This window comes from Lissotriton helveticus, chromosome 5_1 (assembly GCF_964261635.1).
Source record: "Lissotriton helveticus chromosome 5_1, aLisHel1.1, whole genome shotgun sequence".
NCBI classification, from domain to species: Eukaryota; Metazoa; Chordata; class Amphibia; order Caudata; family Salamandridae; genus Lissotriton; species Lissotriton helveticus.
Window position 1 is genome coordinate 1,360,615,748 of NC_136065.1, and position 23,100 is coordinate 1,360,638,847.

The 23,100-nt window shown below is 49.7% G+C and overlaps 1 protein-coding gene across 5 annotated transcripts in view; it reads right to left on the minus strand.

Moving 5' to 3' along the window:
• LOC144755394 (uncharacterized) overlaps nucleotides 1-23,100 on the minus strand; it is a 56,038-nt gene that overhangs the window by 19,906 nt on the left and 13,032 nt on the right. Inside the window, exon 2 of one of the 5 annotated variants that reach the window (XM_078644249.1) lies at nucleotides 5,151-5,320. The exons of the other annotated variants lie outside the window; for them this stretch is intronic. The gene's annotated coding sequence lies outside the window, so the exon portion shown is untranslated. The remainder of the gene's footprint in view (nucleotides 1-5,150; nucleotides 5,321-23,100) is intronic. 5 annotated transcript variants of the gene reach the window in all.

Consider the following 23,100-nt stretch of genomic DNA (forward strand, 5'->3'; position numbering starts at 1 on the left):
GAGAACAACTATCAGCAGTATCCCATTCATGACTAAAGTATTTCTAGGTTGCTGACAATCTCCATCGAAAACACAACTGCTGGTGGATTTGGGCAAGTACACATCCTGATTTGGGGACACACGCAGAATGCTAGGGCCAAACGAAGCACAAGAATTCTATAAAAAATTTATACTTTTCCAATCACCGTACATCTTCCTGAGCTTTCCCAGAGGAAGAGAGAAGTTGGTATTAGCATGACCAGTTATGTACATTCATTTCAACAGACATATGATGCTTGCAGTCAAGTTAATCATGTATCTAGGCAATACCAAACACAACACAATCGAATAAGCTTGGATTCCACATTAGTAGAAACTAGTTGGCAAGCACCTTATGTATATTCTCCAAGCTCACCAGAAACCCAAGTAGTTTTGAGCAGACATGCAGGTACAATGTACTTGCAGGTTGTCATGTTAACAAGGGAAGAACATATTGTTCAAGCACTTGAGTCCTTCAGAAGATGCTCACAATTTCCAAGTCAAACAACCGATTTAAAAAAAGCAAAACGTACAGTACTCCAAATATAGCCAGAGGGGGAGTGGTTAACCAAGTAAGGCCCCCAGCTATGGCAGACAGCAAATATTTTTGAGGGAAGAATCTGTAGGCCAGCCCGCTACAAGGAAGTGAGTAAAAACACCTGAGCACCTGAAACTAAAATTAACTACCACCAACCCTTTGCCACCCCTTCTTGGTTTCTGGGGACAAGTATTCTCCTGGACTATGGGTGGCAGAACACTTGTGTGCACATCCTGGCTTCCAGGCTCTTGTACTGATGTATGCCTCAAAAACATGTAGCATCTTCAGCCGACTATCAGATTATCAAAAGTGATGGCTGAAAAGCGCAGGGTGGGTTAGGTGGATACAACTTGTCTTTTTGAAAGCAAACGAGGGCAAGTGGTTAAATTACCGTGACCTGTGCAGGCCCTAGAACATATCTAAAGCCCGTGGTAGAAGACGGATCCACTGCCAAGTCCGTGAGGATGCCTCCTATGAATGTGGAGCATCGCTCCAATATTGAAATAATTCTTGTTTTTTAAGTCGTGGACCGAAGGCTGCGCTTGCGCAGTCTCCGGGGGAGATTTAATGATTTGAAGTATTTTCTGTAAGGGGGCTTGAACCCGCCTCTCTCCTCCATTGGCGGGCTTCCTAAACGGAGGCCAGCCATTGGAGGAGAGAGGCGTCACTCCGTTAAAGCCCCGTCTCTTTCGGATTTGGGGGCGTTTTTTTTGCGTTTTTGCGACTGTGACGTCCTCCGTCACTCAACGCCAAAACACGCCTTGCTTTCCTGGTGGCTTTTTCCGTGATTCGGACTGCCGGGCCCCGGCCTTCCTGCGGCCCGGTGGACCTTGAGAGGGCTCCCTGCGGTGGTGAGCTTGCGGAGCTGCTGTAACTTTGAGGCGCCTACGGGAGAGTGTTGTAGCTGAGTCATCGCTGGTGTGCTGCCCTGCGATCGGAGCTCCGGCCCACAGTAGTTGATGCAGGTACGGGTTGAGGAGGTTGGGAAGGCCACAGAGTGCCCGCCTTTTTGTGTCCCCCAAGAGTGGCAAGGCGACGTCTCTCTGCACAGCCAAGTGAACTGCGGCGCTGATGTCACCGGAGGGCTGTGGGCACCAAGACAAAACGTTGTGGTGGTGGAAGCACGGGGCCATCTGGATCGGCCCGGCAGCTAGAGAAGTCCTGTGGCGCCCTGCCCAGTGAAGGTGCCGCCTCCCTGGAGCGGTAGAGGTGAGGAGTAGCGGGCCGTGCGCTGCTGGCCGTGGTTGTCTCGGTCCACGTATCGGCAGACGGCGTGACTCTGCTTGCGGGAGGGAGGTGGGGGCTGTCTGCTCCTGCGAGTCTCACCCCCCTTTTGGACCTAGCGTACAGGTGCCAGCTGCGGCTGGAAGCGTGAGGCGGGAACGGAAACTGCAGAATAGAGCTCAGCCTCTGGCCCTGGTTGCAGTGGGGGCATGTGAGCCTAGCGCTTTCACCGCAGCAGTGGCGGGGGTGGGGATGCCCTTGGTGGTACTTGTACAGAGCGTCTGCTGAGGCCTGGTGCCCGTGGCCTACTGCGCTTGAGTGGCAGTGAGGTCTGTCATCGGCCCGTAGTTCAGCGGGCAGCACACCGGGACTGTGAGCAGGCTTTAGTGATCTGTAGTAGTCCAGGCCCCCCTTGCAAAATACTGTGGGCATAGCAGGGGTGCTACAAAAAGAAACCTGCGGATTAACCACATATGGCTATATCTCGGGATTCAGGGAGGTTATACAACAGCTACGACACCAGCACCAGTGCAGGGATCAGAGGTTGTACTCCAACTCTGACACAGAGTCCCTCTAGTACCAGCGCAGGCCTCAGCGGTTGTACTCCAGCTCTGACACGAAGCGGCTCCTGCACCAGTGCAGGCCTCAGAGGTTGTACTCCAGCTCTGACATGGAGCTCCTCCAGCACCAGTGCAGGCCTCAAAGGTTGTACTCCAGCACTGACAGGGAGCCCCTCCAGCACCAGTGCAGGCCTCAGAGGTTGTACTCCAGCTCTGACATGGAGCCCTCCAGTACCAGCGCAGGCCTCAGCGGTTGTACTCCAGCTCTGACACGAAGTGGCTCCTGCACCAGTGCAGGCCTTAGAGGTTGTACTCCAGCTCTGACACGAAGCGGCTCCTGCGCCAGTGCTGGCCTCAGAGGTTGTACTCCAGCTCTGACATGGAGCCCCTCCAGCACCAGTGCAGGCCTCAGAGGTTGTACTCTAGCTCTGACATGGAGCCCCTCCAGTACCAGCGCAGGCCTCAGCGGTTGTACTCCAGCTCTGACACGAAGTGGCTCCTGCACAAGTGCAGGCCTCAGAGGTTGTACTCCAGCTCTGACATGGAGCCCCTCCAGCACCAGTGCAGCTGTGCTTGCTCCCCTGCCCCCTGGCTGTGCTTGCTTCCCTGCCCCTGGCTGTGCTTGCTTCCCTGCCCCCTGGCTGTGCTTGCTTCCCTGCCCCCTGGCTGTGCTTGCTTCCCCTGCCCCCTGGCTGTGCTTGCTTCCCTGCCCCTGGCTGTGCTTGCTTTCCTGCCCTCTGGCTGTGCTTGCTTCCCTGCCCCCTGGCTGTGCTTGCTTCCCCTGCCTGTGCTTGCTTCCCCTGCCCCCTGGCTGTGCTTGCTTCCCCTGCCCCCTGGCTGTGCTTGCTTCCCCTGCCCCCTGGCTGTGCTTGCTTCCCCTGCCCCCTCGCTGTGCTTGCTCCCCTGCCCCCTGGTTCCCCTGCCCCCTGGCTGTGCTTGCTTCCCTGCCCCCTGGTTGTGCTTGCTTCCCTGCCCCCTGGCTGTGCTTGCTTCCCTGCCCCCTGGCTGTGCTTGCTTCCCTGCCCCCTGGCTGTGCTTGCTCCCCTGCCCCCTGGTTTCCCCGCCCCCTGGTTTCCCCGCCCCCTGGTTCCCCTGCCCCCTGGCTGTGCTTGCTTCCCTGCCCCCTGGCTGTGCTTGCTTCCCTGCACCCTCGCTGTGCTTGCTCCCCTGCCCCTGGCTGTGCTTGCTCCCCTGCCCCCTGGCTGTGCTTGCTCCCCTGCCCCCTCGCTGTGCTTGCTCCCCTGCCCCCTCGCTGTGCTTGCTTTCCTGCCCCCTCGCTGTGCTTGCTCTCCTGTGTGTGTATGTGGCTCTGGGTGTGTGTATGTGGCTCTGGGTGTGTGTGTGTGGCTCTGGGTGTGTGTGTGTGGCTCTGGGTGTGTGTGTGTGGCTCTGGGTGTGGGTGTGTGGCTCTGGGTGTGGGTGTGTGGCTCTGGGTGTGGGTGTGTGGCTCTCTGTGTGTGTGGCTCTCTGTGTGTGTGGCTCTCTGTGTGTGTGGCTCTCTGTGTGTGTGGCTCTCTGTGTGTGTGGCTCTCTGTGTGTGTGGCTCTCTGCGTGTGTGGCTCTGTGCGTGTGTGGCTCTGTGCGTGTGTGGCTCTGTGCGTGTGTGGCTCTCTGTGTGTGTGTGGCTCCCTGTGTGTGTGGCTCCCTGCGTGTGTGGCTCCCTGCGTGTGTGGCTCCCTGCGTGTGTGGCTCCCTGCGTGTGTGGCTCCCTGCGTGTGTGGCTCCCTGCGTGTGTGGCTCCCTGCGTGTGTGGCTCCCTGCGTGTGTGGCTCCCTGCGTGTGTGGCTCCCTGCGTGTGTGGCTCCCTGCGTGTGTGGCTCCCTGCGTGTGTGGCTCCCTGCGTGTGTGGCTCCCTGCGTGTGTGGCTCCCTGCGTGTGTGGCTCTCTGCGTGTGTGGCTCTCTGCGTGTGTGGCTCTCTGCGTGTGTGGCTCTCTGCGTGTGTGGCTCTCTGCGTGTGTGGCTCTCTGCGTGTGTGGCTCTCTGCGTGTGTGGCTCTCTGCGTGTGTGGCTCTCTGCGTGTGTGGCTCTCTGCGTGTGTGGCTCTCTGCGTGTGTGGCTCTCTGCGTGTGTGGCTCTCTGCGTGTGTGGCTCTCTGCGTGTGTGGCTCTCTGCGTGTGTGGCTCTCTGCGTGTGTGGCTCTCTGCGTGTGTGGCTCTCTGCGTGTGTGGCTCTCTGCGTGTGTGGCTCTCTGCGTGTGTGGCTCTCTGCGTGTGTGGCTCTCTGCGTGTGTGGCTCTGTGCGTGTGTGGCTCTGTGCGTGTGTGGCTCTGTGCGTGTGTGGCTCTCTGTGTGTGTGGCTCTCAGTGTGTGTGGCTCTCAGTGTGTGTGGCTCTCAGTGTGTGTGGCTCTCAGTGTGTGTGGCTCTCTGTGTGTGTGGCTCTCTGTGTGTGTGGCTCTCTGTGTGTGTGGCTCTCTGTGTGTGTGGCTCTCTGTGTGTGTGGCTCTCTGTGTGTGTGGCTCTCTGTGTGTGTGGCTCTGTGTGTGTGGCTCTGTGTGTGTGTGGCTCTGTGTGTGTGTGGCTCTGTGTGTGTGTGGCTCTGTATGTGTGTGTCTCTGTGTGTGTGTGTGACTATGTGTGTGTCTGTGGCTCTGTGTGGGTGGCTCTGTATGTGTGTGTGGGTGGCTTTGTGTGTGTGGCTCTGTGTGGGTGTAAATGCAATAGGTCATGCATTTGCGAGCGATTAAGCTATTGGCATTGTAAATGACAATGCCATTTATTTAACGATTAAGCTATTGACAATGTAAATGACTATGCCATTTATTTAGGATTTAAAAAAAAAAAAAGTCATGAGCAATGCAAATAGCTCTACCTTTAATAATGCCGAGACCATTGCATTGTAAATGCTTGTTTACCCTGGGGCCAATATGTGATACAGCCAGTGAGCACAAACTCGACAGATTTGGATAATTGCATACAGTTTTCATCCATGAGGGTTGCTGGTAGAAACAAGAAGGCCATTCATAACTCCATCCACTGATACTTCGAAAGAAAAAAAAGAGAGATTGAGGCAATGACAATTATTCTCAGCTATCAATACTTACACTGATAACATTCCACTCTATCCTTTCATTGGCCCTGCTACAAAAGTAACTAACAGCCCGGGTTGATAAGGTTTGCCAGAACAGGAACATTAGCAACCAAGTCATTTTTACTGTGCCGAATCAGTGAGAACATTAAGGCGGTTCAGAAAAGGGTGGCTTAGACTGTCCCTTTTCGGGTCTGGGAGAGGCAGATTTAAAGATGGTTGGACCCAGAGTCCCCTACTGCTATATTTTGAGACATTCCCGTAACATATTAAAAAAATTGTTATAGGAGAGTGATTAGTATACATCAACTGTTATAAGCAACGTTCGTTAAATACACATTATTCCATTTAACATAGTGCACAGACTCCATTCAGTTTTTTCTCTTAAAGATGTTCATTTATTCATATCTTCTTTTTCTTTTTATAAAAACTTCTTCCAGTTAAATCAAATTAATATATCTTATTTCTTGGAAATATTTCAAACTTATTTTTGATAGCCCAACGTTGTTCTGCAGGATTCGGCACATACGGTTGGATGGCTGATATAGGCTGGAACTACATACATAATTAATGACAATACGGTTTGGCCTGTGAGAAGGAAAAACGATATTTGCGAGAAATAAGATATCATAATTTGTCTTCAAAAATAAGGTGAGAAATGCTCCACTAATTGACCGATCACCAAATCATATGATGGACCCTAAATGCTAGTCTATATTGGTGCTATTACATCACAAGCCCGGGAGAAATCTGCGTTATGAGGCAAAACGAGTTGGCTACACTGGAATAAAATATTTATAAAAAGAAAGCAGATGTGAATAAAGGAACTTCTGTTGGAGAAAAAAATGGATGGAGTCTGTGCACTATGTTAAATGGAAAAATGTGTATTTAACGTACATTGCTTATAACCGTTGTGAGTGTGCTGATCACTCGCATATAACAATATTATGGAGCTAGACTCCTGTGTGGAAGATTAGGAGATTTATCTTCCAGAACTTTGTACTACCTGCATTTGGATTATAAAAGATCACTTATAAGTGATAGGTGTGAATTGTTTTGTCTTAATCCCAATTTTTGTAAATCACTCCTATTTAAAAATTGTCCCAGGCACACATCATGGATCCTTTGTTCAACTTGATTTATGGAGCAGTCCTGGAGTGGGATATACTGATACCACAATTTAAACTGCAAAGGTCTATTTCTACTGCTCAATGATGCTAGTTAAATTTGTTTGCAACAGTACTCCAAGGCCTGTTTTACACATAGTGCCCCAGGGGCACAACCAGCGCCGGACTGGACATTGCAGGCACCGGCCATTTCCTAGGTGGGCCTGAAGGGTGGGGGCTGGTTTTGGTCCAGTGGAGGCTGTTTTTGCTACTGGGGCCAGTTTTGCAGCAGTGCTGCAAAATCGGCCCCTTGTAGCAAAAGCACAGCAGCAGTGCTCCTGGTAGCACCCCCACCCCCCACCGGGGCCGGTCAGACATGATTGCCAGGGCTGATTTGCGATCTCAGTCCGGCCCTGGGCACAACGGGCGGGTGTGCCTGCTTTATGTACCCCAGGGTACTATGGTTTTACAGAAGGGGCTGCTAAAGCTGTAGTGTAGTTCCAATCTTCCTAATAGGCTCTGCGCATTGGAATAATACCTACAGCAGTAAAGGCCTAGGCCAGACGTTAACTAGGTCTACTACTGTCGATACTAGACTTAAAGTTTTGGGTTTGCCAGCGTAGCTCAGAGTTCGCTAGAAACTTTCTCGAATGTTCAAGGAGGAATTAACTTCCCTGATTAGACAAGAAGGGATTTAGTTTCTGACAACCATAGAACATGACAACTTTGCTCTCCCCTAATCAAGAGTCAATCTCGAGAGTCGTGTGAACAAAAGGCAATTTATTTTACTCAGTCAGTACGTGCATTCTTAGTCTCATCAGAATGTAGAGAAAAGGAAGAGACGGGCGTGTTCAATAAAAAGGTGTTATTTATTGATCAGTCTCTTTTCTCATACAAGAGAAATGGATCGATATTATTGCAATACTTATAGCTAAGTAAAGTTCATACATTAAAAGCAATAGTATAAAGTAATACTGTAAAAACATTGATATGGTTTCTAAGCCATATGTTGTTTAAAATGAATAAAATATATTTACATACACATATACATTTGACTAAACGTACTCAACTGGTGTTTCTAAATACGCCTACCCCGTGTACCTGACCTAAGCCTAATACGTGGGCGGGAATAGAAAGTTACAGTTTAAGTTAAGTTTGTTTTTGCCAAGTGAATAACTAAAGAATTCTCTGTGAGGGGTTACTCAGTTCTGTACCTGGAAGTTAGGATGAATGAGGAATGGTATCTCTCTCTCTGGTCTCGATATTCCAGGCTGCCTGCGAGGGCTACCCAGAAACGCCGGTGCTGGATTCTCGGCAGGAGAAAGCAGCGCGTCTCAGCGCGTCAGGAAGGCGGGGCTGCTGCCAGCGGGGTCTGCTCTGCTCTTGGCTTCGGCAAGTATGGCTGCTCCGTCTCGTCACCACGCGTGTGTTTGCATATGGCAAGATCGGTAATATTTATACCTTTAAGGTGCCGAGATTGACGTAAGGATGGACATAGATACGTCAATAAGGATGTCATACGACTTGCTCGTTAGCACATTCTTTTACTAAAGTTCTCGGTGAAATCAAAACAATGGCCGCAGGGTTTTGCCCAGGTTGTCATAGGTTTGATTTGTTATGAGAACGTCGTATGCCTTATCAGGGGCTGGAGGAATGTCGCTTGTCTAATTAGATCGCAAGCGTTATGACCTAATCAGATAACACGTTCCTGTGCCGTAGTGTGACTGCGTCAGATAACGGTATCTGCATCATGGGGGTTTTCTGCCTCATGGGCTGACTGCTAGTTAACTTGTTGGTTTGTTTAACTAGAATAGGGTCAGGAATAGGGGGATCGATTCAGAACCTATAGGAATACATGACACCCACTCCACGCTAACTATGGACATATTTACTAATCTAGGCATAGTATAACATAGTACAACATACTATAGAGTAGTGTGTATACCTTACCACCCCAAAATACATAAATGCATTTCGAAATTTTCAAATATACTGAAAAAAAATTGCAGACATATATATATGGTATGCACTCAAGCTGTAGAAAAATGCCAAAGTAACTGCATTTGTATACATTATTGCTTATTTGGTATATGAGAATTACACATGAAATGGTTTCTGACAGAAAAAAGTTTCGAGACCATTCCATCACAGAATAAAATATCTTTATGAACATGCCAGCGGGCAGCTAATGTCTATAAGTTATCTAAAATTTAGAAACCTTAGTTCTCTAAGAATAGTTCTTACTTTAAGCAGAAGATAGTGTCCCGAAAAATATGCAAAAATATTTGGGGCTGCTGGAAAAACTGCTGTCCGTGAACCGGAGCGAAAAATGTTCATGTGACTTTATTTTTAAAGTTGAAGGCCGAATTCAGGGAACGCCGTGTGCGAGCTTGCTCAAAAATCTCTATTTCTGTTCGGGTGAGAACATCATATCATTTAGGCTTTCGAAAAAACTGTCAACAGCTTCCTGGGAAAGTTCCACTAACTCGGAAATAGGTGTGATCATGCATTCTTGCGCATGATTGTCTCCATTGACATTCTGATTTGCATTACTGACAGAAGGTCGTACCTGTTCGATGCTGCTTTCATCTTGAACTTCACTACCCATCAATCGTAGTGGTGAAGCTTCCACGAATGCCGTCATCAGGATTGGTAGCCTTTGAGGGCAGCACAAAGCATGAACCTTAATCGGGCTCAACAATGTTTCTGCATCCATCGGCGCATCCGATTGTAGCGTCAGACAGGTGTCTAACACGCATTCTTCTCCGCATAGCAGACACCTCAATACAGGTAAAACACATCTTTGCCACATTGGTCGAAATGATAGAAACCAAGTCATGTTCAGGTCTCTAAGCCGGGAGAGTCCCAGGATTTTTGATATCCGGTCCCGGTATCCAATGGCTAGGACTGTTTCTTCCCTTGTCGCAAGAGTTTTGTCTGTGACATGGGTTGCCATAACGAAAAATAAGGACTAAGAATAGGATTCCTGCAATTAGTCCCAAGATCAGGGGAAGTCCGCCAAAAATCGAATGGACGAAATCTGGAAAAATACCCAGTATGGCTTTGAATGGTGTTAATGCCATCGAAAATACTGTCTTAAATACCCCTGAGATCCCATTGGTATCAGAAATATTTAAGATTTCACTTAGGATTTCCGCGAAATGTACGGGGGAATTAGTTGATAATAATGTATGCATCTCCGCAGTCGTCCTTGCGACTTGTAGATCATACGTTTCTTTTGATGACGAGAGCCTGGTAGGCGTCTGAAGAAGGACTGTTTTCATTCTGCTTAAAGTATCTATTCGAATAGAAGTAATTTTCAAATCGGGCCATGCCCTTGCCTCCCTGTCTGGGAAGGAGCTGGGGAACAATGTGCGTCCACAGCACTTGACCTTCGCAGTAGTAGTTACTAGATAAGGAGTCCCGGGCATAAGACTACAACATCTGCGGTCTACAATAAGAATGTAACTCCCATTATAGAGTCTTTGAAAGAATGGTTCTATTTCTGTTGCAGGTGCGCCTTGCTGGTGACATGAAAGGTTGTATGAATTCCCTTCACAGGTTCCATGCAAACTAATTCCGTTACACAGAAGCGTGCCGCTTAGTGACATCGCACAATTGTTGCCACTAAGAAACACTTTCTGGCCTTTATTACTGACACATGCATGTGAATAGGGCAGGTTCCATGTTGTTTTAAGGTACCCCTTTCCCAATTTCTCGTACATGCCAGCCTGTATATATTTTTGGCAGTATTGAAACCTGAAGGTTGAGATTGGATTATTTATGATTCCGTGTATTATCCATTCACTGACAGGTCGTTCTGACATTGTCATTGGTAATCTTTCTAGTTTTTCAATGCTCAAGATTGTATAATCAGCACCCTTTTGCGCCATACCGATTTGTCTATCAGTAAGGTTAAAGATTTGGAATAGTGACGTTGTGTTGATTAGACGCCAAGGCACATAGCCTGAACGCAGATTTTGTAACGTCCAGCCAAGCTGTACAATAGAACGCAATTGTGACTGACCATGTTGTAATAACAGTAAGTCTTGCGATAATATATCGATTGCTGAAGACACAATGCTGTCCAATGAAAAAATTCTGGAGGACAGAGTCATTAACCCATTGTCCACTACAGAAAGTGATTTTTCCAAATTGATACGGTCAATTTCCCGTATTCTCTCTGCTGTTTCAATTTGAGTAACCTTCCAGGCCTCATTGTATGCTGCATATACAGAGGCTGCTATGAAACGCTTTTGACGCTGTTTGCGTGGTCCCAAAGTGAAATCACGCAAGTCAGCACCATCAGTAAGTAAAGTTAGGTGTTGCTTAATTTCAGGCAGTGTGGAAGTTTGTAGCCATTGAAGGCATAATTTGCCCACACTGTAGGTGGTAATTATCCCTGGGTGATGTCTTTGGGGATATCTAGGGTCTGGCCTGGTCATTTTGAAACCTTGTGTTTTGTTCAGGAATCTGTCTTGACAGTTATTAGTATCTGTGGGCCAGATCAACCACTGTTTCCAATCAGGATGTGTTCTGTTTTGGTTTAATATTTGGTTTACGTCTATCTCCTCATCTGTATCAGAGTTATTGCTAAACATTATTGGCTTTGGAATAGACGGTTTATTTAAATCTTTGATTTTGGCTAAGCCAAGACAGGTGGTTTGTTGAACAGTGTCATTTAAAAATATCATTTGTTCTGGGATCATGCAGGCTCTAAACAAAGCTTCTATACCCTGTACTTGCCATTCTTTTGTACCCCAAACACTTTTCAATTCAACATTTTTGTCCCAATAATCAAAACCAAAAGTATTCATTTGTTCGAAAAATGAGTCTGAATATAACAATTTTGTGTTGGTTATCATGGTTTTTGTTCCTGTCTTGTTTGACAATTTAATTTCAAATTTGTTTTTATTGGTTTTAAGGGCACAAAAAAAAGCAAGCAAGACAGTATATATGTAGCAGGCATATAAAGCGAGCGAGACAGACAGGCACGTCTTCTCTAAGAGTCGTCGAAGAAGCACGTAAAATATGCCAACACCGAGAGTCACTGCCGATGTTGCGGTGAAGATGCCATGTACGAAAGTCAATAAAACAAAACAAAAAGAAGAACCACTAAACCCCCCTCCCTGTACCCAACTTCCCCCCTCCCCGACCAGTATGCCGTTTATCCGGAACTTCTGGAGCGATACGCTCAGAGTGGTGTGTTTCAGGGCGTGTAAACTCAATGGGGCTCTCCCGGTGGGCCCGTGAGCCGTAGAATGCGGAGATATTTTGGGCATGTTATCTCGTGAAATTCTCTGGACAAGAGGGACAGAAGTGGTTGCCAGACCTTCTGATAGGAGTCGGCTGTGTGTGTGAGCGTGGCCTGGATGCGTTCCATACCTAAAGTGAACCATAATTTATGTAGCCAGCCGGTGTGGGTGGGTGTGGTGGCGGATCCCCAGAGTGACAGGATATGTTGTGACGCAGCTTGCATGGCAACGCCCATCTGTTTGCCGCGAGGAGATCTCAAAGGGAATGTAAGTGCGTTGGGCAGCCCCAGGATTGTGTATGCCGGGAAGCGCGGGATTTCAGTGTCAAAGGTGGAGTCGATGTCGTCCAGAACTGCTTTCCAATATGTCTGCAGTGCGGGGCAGTCCCACAGGATATGGGTCAAAGTGCCCCGTCCACCACAGCCCCTCCAACACAGCGCACTTTGAAGTGGATTGCCTCGATTGAGTCTAGCCGGAGTAAGATGCCAATACATGGCCAATTTCACCGCCGCCTCTCTGGCACTAGTATTGCGAGTCGTGTGTGCAGCCCTGCAGTATATGAATTCCCACTCCTTGGGCGATAGTGCTCTGCCAAGTTCCGCCTCCCAGCGCTTCTGTCCCGCTGTCTTACCTGGGCCGGCCACGGGAGATAACATTTTATAAAGGTCCGAAATAAGGTGCCTATCGGAGTCTTTTGTCACCAGCCATTTTTCGAATGGTGTCATTTGCCTACTAACTCGGGGGGCGTAATCCGGGCCCGTGAGCCAATGGCGGAGTTGAAAGTATTGGAACATGTGGGGCCTGGTGACACCGTAGCCTTGCGTGACGTCGGTGAGGGGGAGAAAGCCGTTTAAGTCAAAGAGGTGGCCGGCAGAACGGCAGTCCGTACCACGCCACTGTGGGAAGGCTTGAGGATCGGTGCCCGGCGGGAATGCCGGGTTGTCGAAGAGCGGAGTGAGTGGGGAGGGGAAAGTGGTTAGGTTTCTCTTGACCGCCACCGTGTCCCAGGTATTCATAATGGCGCGCGTGATGGGGGAGCGGAGGAGATATCGTGGTCTATGCTGGCGGGTTAGGAATGGGATCTTCCACAGTGACGTCTGGGCCATCGCTCTATCCTGAAAAAGCCACCTCTTCTCAGACTCGGGTCTGTACCACTCCACCAAGTAGCGGAGTTGTGAGGCTTGAAAGTATTGTAGGAGATTGGGGATCCCGAGACCCCCTTCGTCAACCCCTCTGTACGCCACCTGTTTATGCAGTCGTGCGCGTTTCTTTTCCCAGATGAACTGGTGGAAAGCGGACTGCAGGTCAGCAAGTGCGCCAGGTGGCGGTAGCACTGGGAGAGTCTGGAAGACATACAAGATCTTAGGTAATGCTGACATTTTAACTGCCGCTATGCGGCCTAGCAAGGAGAGGGGTTGTTTCGACCACCGCGTAAGGTCGGCTCGAATCTGGGAGGCGAGCGTTTTATAGTTAAGGGTCACCGTCGAGTCTGTGGAGGAGGTGAGAGTGATCCCCAAATATGGGAGCTGCGGAGAAGATTGTAAGTCGCAACCAAAGTGCGGTGACGGGGTGTGAAGACGGGCGTTGCTACCCAGCGGCAAGATCAAGGACTTTCCCCGGTTGATTTTGAAGCCAGATATCGCTCCAAAATTCTCCAGCTCTTCCAGGAAGGCCGGTATAGAGTGGGAAGGGCGGTCAAGTGCGGCAATGATATCGTCGGCGTAAAGCCCCACCACGTGAGGTTCACGGCCGAAGGTTATGCCACTGATGCAGGGGTTGTCCCGGATATTTTGCGCTAGGGGTTCCACGTACAGGGCGAACAGGAGGGGCGAGAGAGGACACCCCTGGCGTGTGCCACGTTGTATCTCGAAAGGTTCTGATTTAAGGCTGCCTAACCGGACTCGGGCCATAGGGTGGTGGTAGCAGCTCGCGATCCAGGCCTGAAATCGGTCGCCCAGCCCATAATGCTGTAGGACTTTCTGCAAATAGGTCCAGTCGACTCGGTCGAACGCCTTCTCCACGTCGATTGCCAGTAGCGCCGAGTCCGAGTCCTGGAAGTGAGTCTTGTCCACGAGGTGCAGCAACCGCTTAGCATTATCACTGCATTGGCGGTTCGGGACAAAGCCCGACTGATCCGGTTCGAGGATACCCGGTAGGCAAGGGCCCAGGCGGGCCGCCAATACCCCCGTGAACAATTTCAGATCCAAATTAAGTAAGGAGATGGGGCGAAACGCCGCGCAGTGTGTCGGGGGCTTGCCCGGTTTGGGCAACACCACTATCTCTGCCGCCAGCATATCCGGGGGTATGGAGCTCGGGCCTTCGAATGAATTAAATAACCTCGTGAGTACCGGAGCCAGTACCTGGCCAAAGAGTTTATAGAAGCCTGATGAAAATCCATCCGGTCCAGGAGATTTGAGCGGGCGTAAGCGTGAGATGGCGGCCAGGACTTCATCCAGGCGAATAGGAGCCTCCAAGGCCTCTGTGTTCGTCTGGGACAGTGGCGTGATGTCCGCCGAGCGCAAGTATGCGTCGATGGCGGCAGGTGACACCTTATCCTCACTGTACAGGGAGGCGTAGAAGGAGCGAAAGGCATCGGCGACTTGCGACTCATCGGTAAGGGTCTCACCGGAGTCGTCGAGAAGAGTGGTGATTTTCGAGCGTTGGGTCTTGGCCTTCAAGGTACTGGCCAGGAGGCGTCCGGTGCGGTTGCCCCCTACATAGTAGGTATGGCGAAGTCGAAGGGCGGCGAATTCCGCTCTGTCAGTATCCAGGCCGGCCAATTGAGCCCTAGCGGCTTTCAGTTGACGCCAAATTCTCGGAGCGCAGGTGCGGCTGTGGCCTCTCTCTAATTCAGCTACTTGTGCTGTGAGGTCATCCCTTTTTTCTTTGCGGATCTTAGCGTCAGCAGCCGCAATGGCGATCAGTTCCCCCCTGACCACAGCCTTCAGGGCCCCCCAGAGAGCCGACACCGAGGTCGCGGGGCTATCATTTATAGCTAGGTAGTCCAATATGCATTGGTGGATTTGTTTATGAACGGCCGGCCGTTGCAAAAGGGGTTCGTTGAGCCGCCATGAACCATGGATACGTGGAGTCTTGGGCATACTGAGCGTCAGCTCTACCGCGTCATGGTCAGAGAGGGCCGCAGGGACAATAGAAACGCCCGTGACTTGAGGGGCCAGATCCGAAGAGCCCAAGAAGTGGTCTAAACGCGCGTATGTGTGGTGTACGTGGGAATAGAAGGTGAAGCGCGCTGTGTTGGGGTGCGCCGTCCTCCAGAGATCCACCAGACCCCTCTCCCGCAGCCATGACCCGCCCTCCGCAGATAGCGCTCCCGTGTCCCCATATCGGTGCCCAGATCTATCCTTATTCGTGTCCATGACCAAATTGAGGTCCCCCCCAATGAGCAGCTGAGAGTTAGGTGACTGAAATGTTTCAGAGAGTGCAGTTTTCAGGAACGGTTCCTGGCCTGTGTTTGGAGCATATATGGAGCCAATTGTCAGTGCCTTGTCCCCAATATGGAAGGTGTAAGCCAGGAGGCGTCCCTTAATTTCTCCCGTTTTGGCCCCCACCCTACCCCGAAAGCGCCGGGAGACTAGAACGGCCACCCCAGCCCTTTTAGATGGAAGTGAAGAAAAGAATTGTTGAGGAAAGATCCGGGAGCGCATCCTGTGCCAGTCTTTAGGTAGAAGGTGGGTTTCCTGCAATAAGCAGATGTCAGCTTCCGAGTGTTCTAGATATGAAATAACAGCTCTTCGTTTTATCGGGTTATTGAGGCCCTTTATGTTGAGTGACAATATCTTAAGCGTGTCAGTCATCGCGGGATAGTATGAAGGCGGCAAAGCGTAGCAGCGCAGCCCGCCGTGGCACATAGTAAGCAATGGTTAACACCCGAAATTCGACGATGTCCTTTGGCATACTGGTCCCCACCCCAGTGCTCCACCCCGCCCCATCCACAACAGCGCACCCTCTCCCGGATCCCGTCCATTGGTTCCCGCCCTCAAAGCCCCCCCCCAACCCCAAAAACCTCCCCAAACTTCCAAAAGGCAAACCATAGGCACAAGTAAAAAACTGTCGATTTCAGTGATATTGAGAACAACACCCCAGACCCTCCTCCCCTTCCCACCCTAACCCCAACTTGAGGACCCCAACCAGAAGTCATAGTCCCAGGCCTATCCATAGTCAGTTCAGGCCTGTAGGTTTAGAAGATGAAGGAGACTGTGGCAGTGGCGACCCATGTGGCCCCCCGCCCCTCACCCCCCCCCCACTATGAGAACATGCAGTAAGAGCGGACCCCCAGCAGGACCAAATTCAGGGTTTCAGAGCGGTGTCTTTGACCACTGCTTCGATGGCCGCAGTGTGTTCTTTGGCAATTGTGTCCGGGTCCGGTCGGAGGTGGGTCTTAGGTGTGCGACGTCTCCGCACTTGTTGCCAGCCGTCTCTGGAAGATTGCGTCCCGGTATGTTGGGAGGATCCCGGGGAAGGTGACCCCTCTGATGCGTCGTCGGGCAGTTCAAGGCCCAGTAGGGTACAGGTGTCCTGAAGCGAACGGAGCTGGTGCAGGGTTCCTTCCCATTTGAAGATTAAGCGAAATGGATGGCCCCAGGAGTATGGCACCCCCTTTTCTCTCAGGAATGTGGTGGCCACCCTAAAGTCTTTGCGCTTCTGCAGTGTTATAGCTGATAAGTCCTGGTAAAGTTCACCAGGGCTGTCGCGAAAGCGAAGGGGTTGCGCTCTACGTGCTTCCCGAAGGATCCTTTCTTTCAGGGGAAAGTCCGGTAGGAATGCCAAGATGTCTGGGGGGGGCGCTGGGGCCCGGCGGGGCATCCCCACCCTGTGTGCCCGGTCTATGCTAATGGGAAAGTCAGCAGGTTCTCCCAGGACTTCGCGGAAAAGGTCCTGGAGGTACATCGTGACGCTATTCCCTTCTGTTTTCGATGGCACTCCCCGAACCCGTATGTTGTTCCGCCGGGAACGGTTTTCGAGGTCCTCCGTGTGAGCTTGGAGGTCCACCTGTTGCTCCCGAAGGCGGAGGACCTCTTGTTGAAGGTGTTCCAGTTCGTCACCACGTGCATGGTTGGAGTCTTCTACCGCCGCAACTCTTTCCCCCAGTCCATCCAGGTCTCGGCGCAGTTCCCTCTGGTCACTCACTAGTTCCTGTTTCAAAGTTTGGAAATCATCACGGAGTGTGTTGAACAGGCTTTCCAAGAACGACTTTGTGATGGGGGCTTCCTCAGAGGACTTGTTGGGGGTAGTCGCAGATGTCGATGGCGACGTAGGCGTTTGGGACTTCTCGCCTTTAGTGGATGACTTCAGGAGAAGCTCATTAATCGGTCGGACACCTCTGCGTGTAGCGTTGGACATTGTGCCGTGACAATCCAGGCCACTCGGGGTCAGTCCACTCCCTCCACCGTCACCAAGGAGAAGCAGCAGCTGAGGAGCACCGGCGTGAGTCAAAGCAAGGCACCGCCCCCGGGGCCAACCGCAGGAATTTGTGAGGTGTCCACGTGGCACCCCTCGGGCCTCACTGCCGCCCGTCTACTCCCCTCTAGCAGGTCCCAGCGGGCGAGGGGGGGGAATAACGACTGGGTGTCCTCTCTCCTCCCGCCAGGGGCACGATCACCAGGCCCCTCGAGCGCCCCCCTCCTCACCTCTGAGCATGTGGCTGCCCAACCGTCTCGCAGGCCTCATGCAGTGGGCTTCGCTCGGTCGGGCCGGGGCGCTGGCACTCTGATTCTGCAGATTGGGTCCGCTCTCAGTCTTCCCAGGCGGCGGCACGAAAGCGGGCACACTCCAGCCGGACCCGTGGGGATCGTCTCGTTTGTGGCTGCGCCACACAGGCCCAAACCGGGGCCGCAGGTCGGCACTCCGACGTGGGGCGTCTTTTAGCAGCAGATGGTCAGGTAGGGGATGAGTCCGCGCTGCGCCGAGCGCTCGCGATGTGAGCAAGGTCTCCCCTCTGGCGTCTACACAGGAGGCCGACCGGCCGCCGCCGGGTGCACGTCAGCAGATGCCCACTGCAGGGTAGGCCCAAGCCGGGGTCCAAAGCAGCGCGCGCACGGGCCGCATTCCGCCCTGTGTGCAGGCACAGGGCCTCGGTGTCCCACGTGGGTTCGGGGTGGAGGCGGCTCAGCGCCGGTGGCAGTGCCGGAGGGGCTCACCAACGTGGGCAGTAGAGCGTGTGGCCGCTCCGGCGTTTCCTGTCGGCCCCTCACCGGCCGCAGGCCCAGACCGGGGGCTGGATTTGGGCTTTGCCCGGGCCGCAGTTCCCTCCGGCCGCGGGGGGTGATTCTCCGTAGGCGGCCCCCCCGTGCCTCGGGGGGTCTCTGGTACTGAGGGCGCGACCCGGATCGCAGCCGCGATCTGTGCAGGCGGGTCGGCCGGCTCTGGCACGGGAGCTGGTCCGAGTCCCTTTCGGCTGCTAACACGGCACCCTCCGTCCCCGTCCGGCAATGATGGTGAGCGATCGCCGTTTTCTCGCGGGCGAGCCGCTGTTCGGGACTGTGGGTCCGCGCTGCCTCGGGCGGAGTGCCAGGGGGCCAAAGCAGCAAATTCGGGGGCTATTGTGGGGGGTTATAGGGGGTTAGGGCGAGGAGCTCCGCAATCAGACCTCCGTCCCGGTCGCCATCTTGGCCACGCCCCCCTTGTTTGACAATTTAAAATAAAATGCTTCAGCATTACTTGTGTTAAAACCTGAAAAATATGAATATTTGTCGTAAACGGTTCTTGAGCTCCCTTTTGGAGGTGTTGCACAATGTTCCCATTGATTATAATTTAAAACATTTCTAGGTTGTGCAGATCTATGTAGAAAGTGGTTACCATAGTGGTTATAGCAATACATACTGTCATAATTTGTAGAACCCTGCAAATAATCATGTTTGGTAAATTTAGCAGACATTATTAAGTCAGACATCATGTTATTAATGCTTTCGAAGTCCCAATCATCAGCAAATGAGTTTGGTTTTGCAAAGTCACTCAATGAGATCTTAATTTGGTGTGGATATTTCAGGATCTCGACCGGACCATAAATTTCATAGTCAGTGTTGTCCCAGGCTACCCCACCAGGTATTGGATTGGCTGTGAAGTTGGCTGAAGAAAGTTCTCTTTTCTCGACGTGCGAAGATGTGTGTGGTTTGAGGATCAAGTTGATTTTCTGACTTGCTGTGTCCATTTTAGCATATTTTCCATCAATGAAGCGTCCCAAAGTAAGTACCATGATGAGCCAAAGTATGAGGATAAATGCACCAAAACCCACCCAAAATTCAATCCATGGAGAAATCAGATATGTTTCTTTCAGTTGTCTCAAAAGTTCCTTAGCTTTGTCTTTAAAGGTTTTTGATGATGGCTGTGTCTTTGATTCACTGAAGCCTTCAGAGGAATCATCGAAGTTTATGAAGTAGCCGGATGCAGTTCTGTCAATTGTTCCAATTGGTTCAGGATTTCTGTTTCTTGCATTTTCACTTGGTACTTCATTATAGATTGGTGTGTCTCTGCTAAATGTTTTTATTTGGGTTTTCAGAGGTCTGAGTTCTATTGCATTGTTGCATAGTCCTTGTTGTTCTTCTGTAGGCGTTTCGAATGTGATTAGCCTCCTCGATAGGACCTCTGTACTGGTAGCAAACCTTGGTGTTCTGCTACTTATTGGGAGTCCACTTGGCCTACTGTTTGTTATCGGCCACATGTTGTGGTTTTACCAGGTCGATTGATACAACTCGGTTCTCCTTTTTACCAGCAAGTGGCGGTAGTACAACTGATCTTGTCCCGTTGACAGACAAGACAGGAACTGCTTTTCTGTAAGAAGGCCCAAATTCCTTCTTTACCGCAATCTTTTCCCTGACTAGATCCCCGACTTTTGGAATCCAGACAGGTCTTGCTGGGACAGGTGGTGGTTCTTCAGTGGTTGTTGGCTGTTGTTTCAACTTAATGTTGCTCAGGTCTTTTCTTGTTTTGTTTAAGTCCTGCAAAATAGCCAAACGGTCTTTGATATCAAAGGTTTTTTCTTTCACCACTGAAGTCTGACTATCAATGTCAGAGATCATCATCCTAGTTCCAAATAATAATTCGTACGCACTGAATCCCTTCAGAGAATTTCTTGGCAAGTTATTGAGACTACGTTGGACACTTATTAGATGTTTGACCCACCCAGCTCCCGAACCTAATATCCTTTCCGTTATAGATTGCTTTATGCCTTGGTTTTTTCTTTACACCATCCCGTACCCTCAGGAAGGAAGTGAGAAGATTCCCGCTGGACTGTGCTCATTTGATCATGTTTCCCCTCAGGCTTGAGGGCTAGAGTGGAGACAATGGTCAAACGTAGCATGCTCTTAGCGTATATGCCATTTAGACTCGCAAATCTTTGTATAACAGTCCGGACGTCAGCCGAGTGCTGGTGATCTACATTATAAGTGGAACTAGCCTGTATATGTTAATCGCAAGCCATTCTTTTTACTGGTAATATTATCTGCCGTAATACGACGAGGTATCAAACTGTTTCTTTCCCCACTGCGATCTCTGTTGCAGTTTGGGCAGTTTTTTACAAACATGGTATGACGCAGGCTCATGCCTGGCCACCAGTACCGTGATTGTAATTCTTCCAAAGAATCTTTTAGTTTAAGGTGTCTGAGACCCTCGCCCATGTGTGCATCTGCGATTAACAAGTTTCTCCTGTCCATGTTTGGAATCACCCTATCCCCCACTCCAGGGATTCGAGCAAAAGGGACGGAGTTTGCATCGATTATGTATGTATAATTGAGTGGATAGTTGATCGGTAACGCTGAGCAGTCGCCTTTTGATGACGTTTTCACTGCCAGCACTGTTTCACCGTCAATGTATTTTAATGTACGCTTTTTTCGATCTACGGGAGCCGATTTAGTGGCTGCCGCTGCGGCTGTTTCAGCCAATGAATTCCCTACAACGTGAACGCCATCACGCTGATGACTCAGTGTATGTATCACGTGAGTCTTTGGTAGTTCTTTTTGTAAAAGAGCTATTTGTTCCCAGAGCAGTTTCTGCTTTATTGGTGCGTCTGTGTCATCTTTGTAACCGTTTTGAATCCATGTCTGCAAATCCTTGTTGTATGATTTGACGCAGTAATATGAATCGGACACTATAAGTGTCGGGAATTCGCGATCCGCATTATCTAGCGCCATTTTTAATGCTATTATTTCAGTTTGTTGTTCTGAATTAGTTTCTACTGAGTGTGATTTTGTTAATAGAGGTTTTAGTTTACCTCCGCGCCACACTTCTTTTGTAATCTCACATGTGGGGTTGTATGCCTGTTCTCCCCAAACGGAGGGTTGAGCATGTCCGTCTGTATAGATTACACAGGCGTAATGTCGTAGAGGCAGAATGTCGATTGGCAGAGGATATGTTTTTTCATATTCTAGATTTTTCAATTTCTTCTAGTTGTTAAAAAATTGTCAACCAGGCTATACTTGATAATTCATATCCGACGTACAAGACTGTTAGATGGGCAATTCTGGATTTTTTAAAGTTGAATTTGTAACCCTCTGCAGCGAACCCAAGTATTATGGTGTTCACTCTTTTCAAGTGAGTATCCAAGTCATCATCTGTTAAGTAAATGTCATCGACATAAGATAATGCTTCATCATCATATAGTTGAAGTAATTCTGTTACTCTCGCTGAGAATACCCCCGGGCTGTTCTTGTACCCCTGGGCTAACTGACAGAATTGTTTTTGAGTGCCATTTACTGAGAATGCAGTTAAATATCTGCTCTCTGGTGCTATGTTTTGACAAAAGAATCCATTGGAGATGTCCAAGGTTGTTTTGTATTTTTTGCGCACTATATTATTCATTAGTGCAGCACTGTGTGAGTTTTGCACTGCAAAAGTTTTGCAACATGTGTTAAGGTGTCGGTAATCCAAAACTAGACGATATGAATTGTCTGGTTTGGATACCGGAAACAAAGGGTTGTTCATTTGTGAGGTGCAAGTTTCAATCACCCCCTGGTATTCTAGCTGATCTAGTATTTCATTTACCTGTTTTTTAGCTTCTTGCTTAATTGGGTACTGCCTTTGTGCAGTAGGTTGTGATTTTAACTGGATTTTGTGAGGAGGGGAGTCCTCATCCCATCCTACGTGATTTTTATATAAAGCAGGAGCTAGAGCCACTGCCCATTTTCTGGCAAGTGTGTATTTTTTATGAATTGGAATTTGATTTGAGAAGGCAGGCATAATTACTTCTTCGCCATGAGGGCACTCCCTGACAAACTCTGGTGGCCAGTCTTTTTCAGCTAGAAGGATATCATAGCCCTTGGAGAGATTATCCCAAAATAGTCCCCTTATTTTCCTAGTCTTATCTCCCTCTATACGTAATGTTATCTCGTATATCTTGTGGGGTTTGCTAACCCTGGTGTCTGCAGTTTCCACTTGAAGATATTCATTCGTGTCCACTGTCTCCAGATGATTCATAAGGACTTTGCGAGCTATGCTCACTTCTGCTGCACTGTCTAGCATTGTCTGAGCCCACTCTCCGTTTTTCAGTTGTGTCCTCAGTATTCTCGGCATTGTTAACTACCTTGATACTGGCTACCTTCTTTTTTGGAAATTGTAATTTCTTTTTTAGCTGAGCAGGTTCCTTGTCTTTGGACTTGGCGTGCTCTTCTCTTTGTTCTGATCGTCCTCTTCTTTCCGATTTCTGCGAGGAAGTCTGAAAAGATTGAGAGGGACGCGTATCAATGTCTTGATATCTATCAGGCTTTTTTATATTATCCCTATTTCTAAGGTTATATCTTTTCCCAGAGGGGTCACTCTGGGGTGACCTGTGTCTTTGGTTCGGAGATTTTTCCCTTCGCCTAGGAGACCTTCCTCTGGACTGGAATTTCTTTTCTTTAGGATTGGATTGTTTGTTTCCATCCCAGTTCTTTTTTGGTGAATTATTATTAAAAAATATTTTTTCAGGACTTTCAGTCAGTTGCGGTTTTACTGGTATTCCACCTAAACTGTCCCTACCTAGTTCCTCATAGGATTTTTCTATGATTCTGGCAATTTCAGCTGGTTGGTCTGCTATATCTGTCTCCTTTAACCTCTGGCGGATCGCCACGTTTGCTGCTTCACCTTTTATGTTGGCTAATAATATAGCTGAGACCTGCTTGAAGTCTTTCAGTAATTTCATACCAAGAGTTAAAGCGGGCTCTGGACCGTATTCGTCTTGAATTTGTTTTAGCACATCTGGTATTACCGAAATGGATGGAACACCGTGCGTTTTTGTGTAGATGGAAGCAAAGACTGTACCCCAAGTGTCACAGTCCTCAATGTGTGGTGCGATTCCCACTGGAAGACAGATAGTCAGAATCCTGTGTTTTTCTAATGGGGTGGTGTCAGGAAACACCGCCTCTATTTGGGTAATTTTCTGTG